Genomic DNA, 8,099 nt, shown 5'->3' on the forward strand with positions numbered 1-8,099 from the left:
GATTGAAAAATTTTCATCAGAACAATGTATTCAAACTTAAGTATCAAAAAGATCTGTGTTCCTTTAATATAGAGAAAGGACAGGAGGAGGGCCTGAGTGCAGGAATCATGGGGGTGGCTACTGAAGAATGCAGGTGAGAGGTGACAGCAGCCAAGACCAGAGGGATCCCTATGCTAACTGAAAGGGAAAGAAAGGACAGATTTCAGAGACATTGAGAAGAAAAACTCAGTAGAATTTGATGTCTAGCTAAAACGGTGTGGTGAAAAGAAAAGGCCATGTCAAAGGAGACTAGTTTTGAGGCTTATAAAAATTGGATGGCTAATGTGACATTCCTCAAGATAAAGAATACATTCTTGAATGCTTATAAAGAGCCAAAGACCCTATTAAATTTTTTTTCATTTAACTTTCCTGGACCTCAGTTGCACAGAACTGTATTGATTTCATAAATTCTCATGGTAAGCACACTGTGCCATTTAAGCCTCACCATTCCATCTCCCTCACCAAGGAAATTCCACCACTGTAAGGTAAGCAACGTTATTACCCCCATTATACAGACGAGACACTGCAACTGAGGGGCAAAAATGACTTGCTCAGAGTCACACAGTTGGGGATGATGGAGATTTGTCTGACTGCCGGGAATACAGTCTTCACAATTATACTCTTTACTGTTCCTGAATATAATTAAATGCAAGTTAATTGGTCCAGGCTTGACCTCCAAGACAGGTGTCAAGGGGAAGGAAATCAGTAAGAATAACCTGGTCAGCTAGGAGATGGGAATAGGTTAGACTGGGCACAAGGAAAATTACAGACCAAAGACAAGTAAGTAAATAGATATTACTTAATAAAACACATTTGGGTTTTTTTTTAAACTCTAATTTGTAGTCAATTTTTACAGTAATTTTGAAAATCTTTAGAAAGTTTTAAATCAGTACTTCAGAATTCAGGCTTTCAATGATTGATTTCTTTTCTATTTCTTCCCTAAAGTCTCACTTGAAAGGATCTCTTGATGTCAAATATGGTTGTTTGTGTCATACAGAGAAACGAATAACATAAAAACAGGTTCTAATCCTTCTAGCAGATATTTTTCAAAGCTCATTTCACTTACAAATCATGTCTATATACTTACGTATTCATTTCCTTGCTGAATATTCCTTTTCTCCCCTCCTGTTCTCAACCAGAGCCTCGTATTCCCAGGAGTCCTCCCCAGGTGAAACCTCTGAAAGCCTGCTCATCACTGCCACAATTACCCCACAAATAAGGAGAGATGTAGGGCCATTTCCCCATCATTTTTCCCCTTAGGAGGAAACCAAGTCCTATCTGTACTGGTTCAGTCCTCCCTAGTCTGAGTGGGGCACAGCAAGGCAATCATACATTCTCATCAAGGCTCAAGCACAATCGTGCTCTGGGGAATTTGTGTATAATCTAATTTATGTGGAGCCACTTCCAAGGGAGATCATGGAACTTCTGGTTTCATTGGGGTGATCTGGAACACTCAGCATCTGTCAGTGAGTAAAGAGATGATGGTGCATAAATAGAAATAGAAATTGCTCTGCACTCTCTCCTTAGCCTATGTACGTTTTCTCTGAAGCTCCCAGCTGTGATATTTCTTACTGATTTCCTACTCTTCTTGTTCTACCTTTTAATCTTTCTGGAATTCTCTTCTATTCTTTAACAAACAAGTTTATGTGGGGAGGGGTGAACTCCTTCCTGGAAGAGAGTGGGAGTCATCCCATACCCACCTAAGCTTCTCCACCCTCTCCGACAAAAGCCCCTGTGGGATTAGATGGATGGCAACAGGCTTGGGTGACATGGAGCTGTTGCCCTCGCCAACTAAAAAGCAGCCTTAATTATGTCTGTAACTCGAATTAACTAATTCAGAGCATATTTATTGAATGTTAACCACATGCTAGGCACTCTTCCAGGCACTGAGGATATAGCAGAGAGTAACCTTCCAGTGAGGAAATCATAAAAGCAAAATTAAAAAGTAAAACATATAGTATGTTCTTTGGTGATAAGTGCTATATAGAAAAATAAAGGATGAAAGGAGGAAGAGAATAATGGAATGGTAAGGTCAATTCTTTTTTTGTTGTTTGTTTGACAGGCCTTTTATTAAGAGTGTTTGCAACATGTCTCCTATGCCGTGGGTGTCAGGCAGTGTCACAATGCAAGCTTTGTTCTGAAAAAGAATCTCATAGATTTTATAGGCTCTAGAAGGAGAGTGACATTCCAATTTTCTCCCAATTCTATTGGAAGGTCAATCTTAAATGCTGTATAGGAGGATCTCATTGAGAAGATATCATTTGAGCAAAGATGTAAAGCAAGGGAGGGAATGAGTCAGTGGCTACATAGGGAGAGTGTCCTAGGCAGAGGAAACAGCTTCTACAAAAGCCCTGAAGCAAGAGAATGTTTGAAGTGTTCAAGAATAAACAGGAGATGCAGAATGAATGGAATTGAGAGTGAGTGAGGCAGTCGGATACAAGGTGTGTGAGGTGAGGGGGTGGGGTGCAGATAATAGAGGGCCTCTTGTTATTGAGCAAAAGGAGCTTGCTGCCAATGCTATGACACCGGGTTTTGAGAAAAGAAACACTGTGTATTGAAAGTCAACTCTCAAGGAGATAGGAGCCAAGCTCAAATCTCCCTATGCTGGCTTCAAGGCAGTATATTTTAACTAGAAAAGGTTCAGGGAGTGGATTTTGAGATTAGTAAGTGACTGGTGGAAGGAAAGGAGAGCTCTGGAAAGGCCTTGGGCACGTGCAGTTATCTCCTCATGCTACTTCTGGGTTGCATGTGCAAATTCAGGGGGAGTTAGTAGAAAACGTGGTGTAAATTTGGGCTGTGACATCAGCAAGCTCGCTCTGCACAGACTCCAGTAGGCCACATTGGTTCCAAAGGATTTCAGTCAGTTTTTTTAATCTCATAAGCAGAGGGAGATTCAGTGTTTCAGCAAGTGGGTTTTTTTTTTCCTTTCTTTTTTTATTTTTGTTTTGTTTTGTTTTGTTTATTTTTTGAGATGGAGTCTTGCTCTGTCACCCAGGCTGGTGAGCAGTGGCATGATCTCGGCTCACTGAAACCTCTTCCTCCCAGGCTCCAGTGATTCTCCTGCCTCAGCCTCCCGAGTAGCTGGGATTACTGGTGCCCGCTACCATGCCTGGCTACTTTTTTTTTGTATTTTTAGTAGAGACGGGGTTTCATCATGTTGGCCAGGCTGCTCTTGAAATCCTGACCCTGTTTTTTTTGTTGTTGTTTTTGTTTGTTTGTTTTTGGTTTTTTTTGTTTTTGTTTTTGTTTTTTTTGGTTTTGTTTTTCTTATCAGTCATCCTGCAAACTCAGGAATTTCTGTTACTCATTGGTTTATTTAACTCTTTATAGGGCATGGTTTCACTCTGGAGCCACGGTAAGAACTTTTTTGGCTTTTACTCTGAGTGAGATGGGAACCATTGCATATTTGAGTACAGATGTGATATAATTTGACTTATGTTTGAACAGAGCTAATATAAACTAAGAGTATTCTCAAGGTCAACTGGGCATATTTATTCATATTAAAGAGTTTTAGAACATTCTTTCTACTAGATACTGTCTGGGAGACAACATTGTTTAGGAAATTATCCACTTTTTCAGGGAGTTGGCAATCTCTTAGAAATGATGAGCCAAATATTTGGAAAGCAGTTAGTGCTTCAGACAGATGAAAAATTATGATTGTAGGTAAAGGACTTTGAACAATTAAGAAGAACATTAATAGGAATCTTCCAGAATAGTTTCATAGAGAGGAAGGGACAGAAACAAAGAAATGAAAAACTGAGGGAGAAGTTTTGAAGGATTAGGCAAATATTGTTATTTTAATGATATGTCCACAAATTCTCTGATATCCCTCCCTTTGAAAAGTGAATCTTGGCTTATAATCAAAAGACAGGCAATAAAAAATGCTGGTGAGGATGTGGAGAAAAAGGAACCCTTACACTGTTGGTGGAAATGTAAATTAGTACAACCACTATGGAAGTCAGTTTGGAGGGTCCTCAACAAACTAAAAATTGAGCTACCATATGATCCAGCAACCCCTTTGCTGAATATATACGCAAAAGAAAGGACATCAGTATATTGAAAATATATCTATACTCCTATGTTTATTGCAGCACTGTTTACAATAGCTAAGATTTAGAAGCAACCTAAGTATCCATCAACAGATGAATGGATAAAGAAAATGTGGTACATACACAAAATAGAGTCAGGGTACTATTCAGCCATAAAAAAAGAATAAGATCCAGTCATTTGCAACAACATGGTTGAACTGGTTAAATGAAATAAGGCAGGCACAGAAAGACAAACATCACATGTTCTCACTTATTTGTGGGATCTAAAAATCAAAACAATTGAACTTATGGAAATAGAGAGTAGAAGGATGGTTGCCATAGGCTGGGAAAGGCAGTGAGGGAGCTGAGGGGAGGTAGGGATGGCTAACAGGCACACACACACACACACACACAAAAATAGAAAGAGTGAATAAGATGTACTACTTGATAGCACAATATGGTGACTATAGTCAATAATAACATAATTGTATATTTTAAAATAACTTAAACAGTATAATTGGATTGTTTGTAACTCAAAGGATAAATGCTTGAGGGGATGGATATCCCATTCTCCATGATGTGCTTATTTCACACTGAAATAAGGAATCTTGGAGGCCTGTATCAAACAATCTCATTATGCCATAAATATATACACCTACTATGTACTCACAAAAAAATAGTTTCTAAAAAGTGATTCTTAATCCACTTATTGAATATAGACTGGACTTAATGATTCATTTTTAGGAAACAGAATATAGATGACGTGATGGAGGAAAAATCTGAGACTGGGTTATAAAAAGACTGCAGCTGCTGGCTTGGGTGCACTTTCTGACTTGCCTATACTCTGTCTTTCTCTCTCTCTCTCTCTTCCCCACTCTTCCTCTTATCACTCATTCTGAGGAAAGCCATTTCTTGATCTTTTTCATAGAGAGACTAATATGGGGCAGCACTGAAGACTGCTGACAGCAGCCACATGAGTGAGCTCAGAGTGGACACAACAGCCCCTTCAGAGGCTGCAGGGATGGCAGACAGCCTGACTGCAATGTCGTGAAAGATGCTGAGGCAGAACCATGCAGCAAAGTCATTCCCAGATTCCTGACTCTCAGAAAATGTGTGAGATAATAAATGCTATTATTTTAAGCTGCTAAATTTTGGGGCAATTTACTACTTAGCAGTAGATGCCTAACACAAGGTATATTCATGAATAGAATGAACGTAGATAAAAACTGAAAGAATATTAACTTGAGAGAAGAAGAGGCGATTTGATATGTTTACTTTTTTGTTGTTGTTTGTTTGTTTTGTTTTTTGGAGACTAGGTCTGGCTCTATGGGCTGGAGTGCAGTGGCACAATCTGGGCTCAATGCAACCTCTGCCTCCCAGGCTCAAGTGATACTCCTGACTCAGCCTTCCAAGTAGCCTGGACTACGGGCACATAGCACCACATCTGGCTAATTTTTGTATTTTTAGTAGAGACAGGGTTTTGCCATGTTGGCCAGGCTGGTCTTCAGCTGGCCTCAAGTGATCCGCCCGCCTCAGCCTCCCAAAGTGCTGGGATTACAGGCATGAGCCACCACGCCTGGCATGTTTGCAGTTTCAAATAAGGAAGACTTTATGCTAGTCATTAATTTTTCTGAATTGCAAGTAACAAATATGCATGAAGTGCCCAAAATATCTTAGGCACTGTTGCATCAGTTATGCAGGTGAATTATGAAGTCTTTCAAAGTTCTCTATAAGCTGAACTCTGTATCCCCACGCATTAAAGTATGAGTGTCTATCACAGAAATTGAATGTAGTAAATTCTAAGGGCAGGGACAACATTTGCATCATAGATTTGCCCTTCATAGCAAAATTGTCTCTCTCTTTTGCCAAATATAGGAATTAAACTTAATTTCCTGTCCCTTAAAAAATAATATTTGTGATTTAAAAGTAAAGACTACTCTAGAATGTTATGTAAAGTTGTATCCTTTAACTGAGTAAATAGCTATATTACAACTGAGATAGCACTTTGTAAGTTTTCTTTTCTTCTTTGTTTAGATTAATAATATTTATCATAAAGTGATATATACACCTTTTAAAGAAGTTAAGCACAGTTCAGATAAGAATTTTAAGATTTACACTTAACGTATCATCCAGTAATTATCATTTTTAATATTAGGTAAACTTCATTTCAGACACAGAGAGAAGAGTGAATGGAAAGATGGGTGAGGGATAGATATATAGATAAATTAATGCAGAAATAATTTTACAAAAATCGTATCATACCATAATATGTTGCTTTTTCATTTGTATTTTAAAATGAGCTTAAAAAAGATATAGGAAAAACTGCTGGATTTTATATAAATATTCTTAAGATAGGAAATATTGTTTCTAAAAAGATAAAATAAATTTAAGAAAGAAATAATTAGAGGAATATTAAGAAGTTGGAGTCATAATGGTTCTTTTTTAACTAAATGTGTCAAATTTAGTCAACAGTGATTGATTGCTTGTTCTGAAAAATGAGGAAATTAGCACTCCCACCCACACACCTATCCTGCCCCATCTCCAGATTTTATTATGTTATTTTAATAACATCAAGTTATATATCATTTGCCTTCTGTTCTGAAATATTTGCCAGTTTTCTCTTAGTTTTGTATTAGTATGGATTTAGCATTCATACCAATACCCTCACCATAACTCTCCCATTTCTAAGTTTAAAAAATTTTATATTTCAATTGGCTGTATTTCATCAACTACATTTTACAAAATAATAATATAGTCCTCAAGTTCCTGCATGTTTAGGGATATCTGCCTAGTCCTTTCATACATAAACAACCACTTGAAATTTATAAAAATCATAAATCACTTTTCTTTCTTAGAATCTCATAGATTTTTTTCTTTCTTTTCTCTTTCTCTTTCTTTCTTTTTTCTCTTTCTTTGTATTTAGTGTTACTTTAGAGAAGTCTGAACTTGCCCTTTTTTTCATCTTTATGCCTGAGGAAATTTTTCTTTATCATCAAAGAACTCTGAGAATTGATGGGCACTGTGTTAGAGCAAGTGGGAAGTATAGACACAGCTTCCCATGTTAAGCACGAGCAAGAAGAAAGTAATTTGAATGGAAACTATTCGAATATATCACAGTGATCAAAGATTTAAAAGTGGATGAAAAGAGACAGCTCAAGAACCCAATTCAGAAGACAGCATAGCTCAAGGAGTAAGCGGTGAAGTGAGCTACCTCTACAAATACTTTTGTTGTTGTTCTTTCCTGTGTTCTATCATTTGGGCAGTTTTGCTCTATTACAGTCACATGACTCTAAAAGCAGGACATGGTTGAGAGACAAAACATTTAAGTCTAATATTTTTGCCACTATGTTTGTAGTTGTTCCAAGGTTTGGGGAAGATAAAGCTCAGGTTAAAGATTAGATTAAGTGGCAGGGCTCTGGGGACATTTCATATCATGCCCTGAAAAACATACATACCATGCTTCTAGAGGCCCTGCCTTACTATGCTAGACAAAATACAGACCATCCCCCTGCAAAGAGGGCCACACCAGGCTAGATTTATTCAGAAGCAAAGTGAACACAGTGTGTGAACTGATAGCCTAGCCAGAGCTTTCTCCTCTGGTGGGCTCTGCTGATGAAGCCTGTGTTATCAGTCTTGGGGTGACAGCTAGTCACCTAGTGACTAGTGACATAGCTAGTCACAGTGCTATGTCACCATTGCTTGTGACCAGCATCTGTTGAGATAGGCCAGTGCCCACATTATTCTAATTATTAAGTATTTTAGATAGCTCCTTGTATTAATTTTCCATTGTTGTATAACAAATTAGCACAAACTTAACAGTTTGAAATAGTACCCAATATGTCTATAGGTGAAATTTGGGTGGGCTTAAATAGGTTCTCTGCTCAGAGTCTCATAAGGTTTAAATCAAGGTATCAGCCAGATTCAGCTCTCATTTGGAGCTCTGGGTTCTCTGCCAAGCTCATTCAGATTGTTAGCAGAATTCAGTCCCTTGTGGTGTAGGACTGTGGTTCCCATTTTCTTGCGACCATCTGA

The 8,099-nt window shown here is 38.0% G+C and overlaps 1 long non-coding RNA gene across 1 annotated transcript; it reads left to right on the top strand.

Annotated features, from left to right (window-relative positions):
• Positions 1-2,245: 2,245 nt before the first annotated feature.
• LOC107970732 (uncharacterized) lies at positions 2,246-5,216 on the top strand. The gene is made up of 2 exons (XR_001713553.3): positions 2,246-2,480; positions 4,996-5,216. It is a non-coding gene; the product is annotated as an uncharacterized LOC107970732 (long non-coding RNA).
• The last annotated feature ends 2,883 nt before the right edge of the window (positions 5,217-8,099 follow it).

This window comes from Pan troglodytes, chromosome 2 (assembly GCF_028858775.2).
Source record: "Pan troglodytes isolate AG18354 chromosome 2, NHGRI_mPanTro3-v2.0_pri, whole genome shotgun sequence".
Taxonomy (NCBI): Eukaryota; Metazoa; Chordata; class Mammalia; order Primates; family Hominidae; genus Pan; species Pan troglodytes.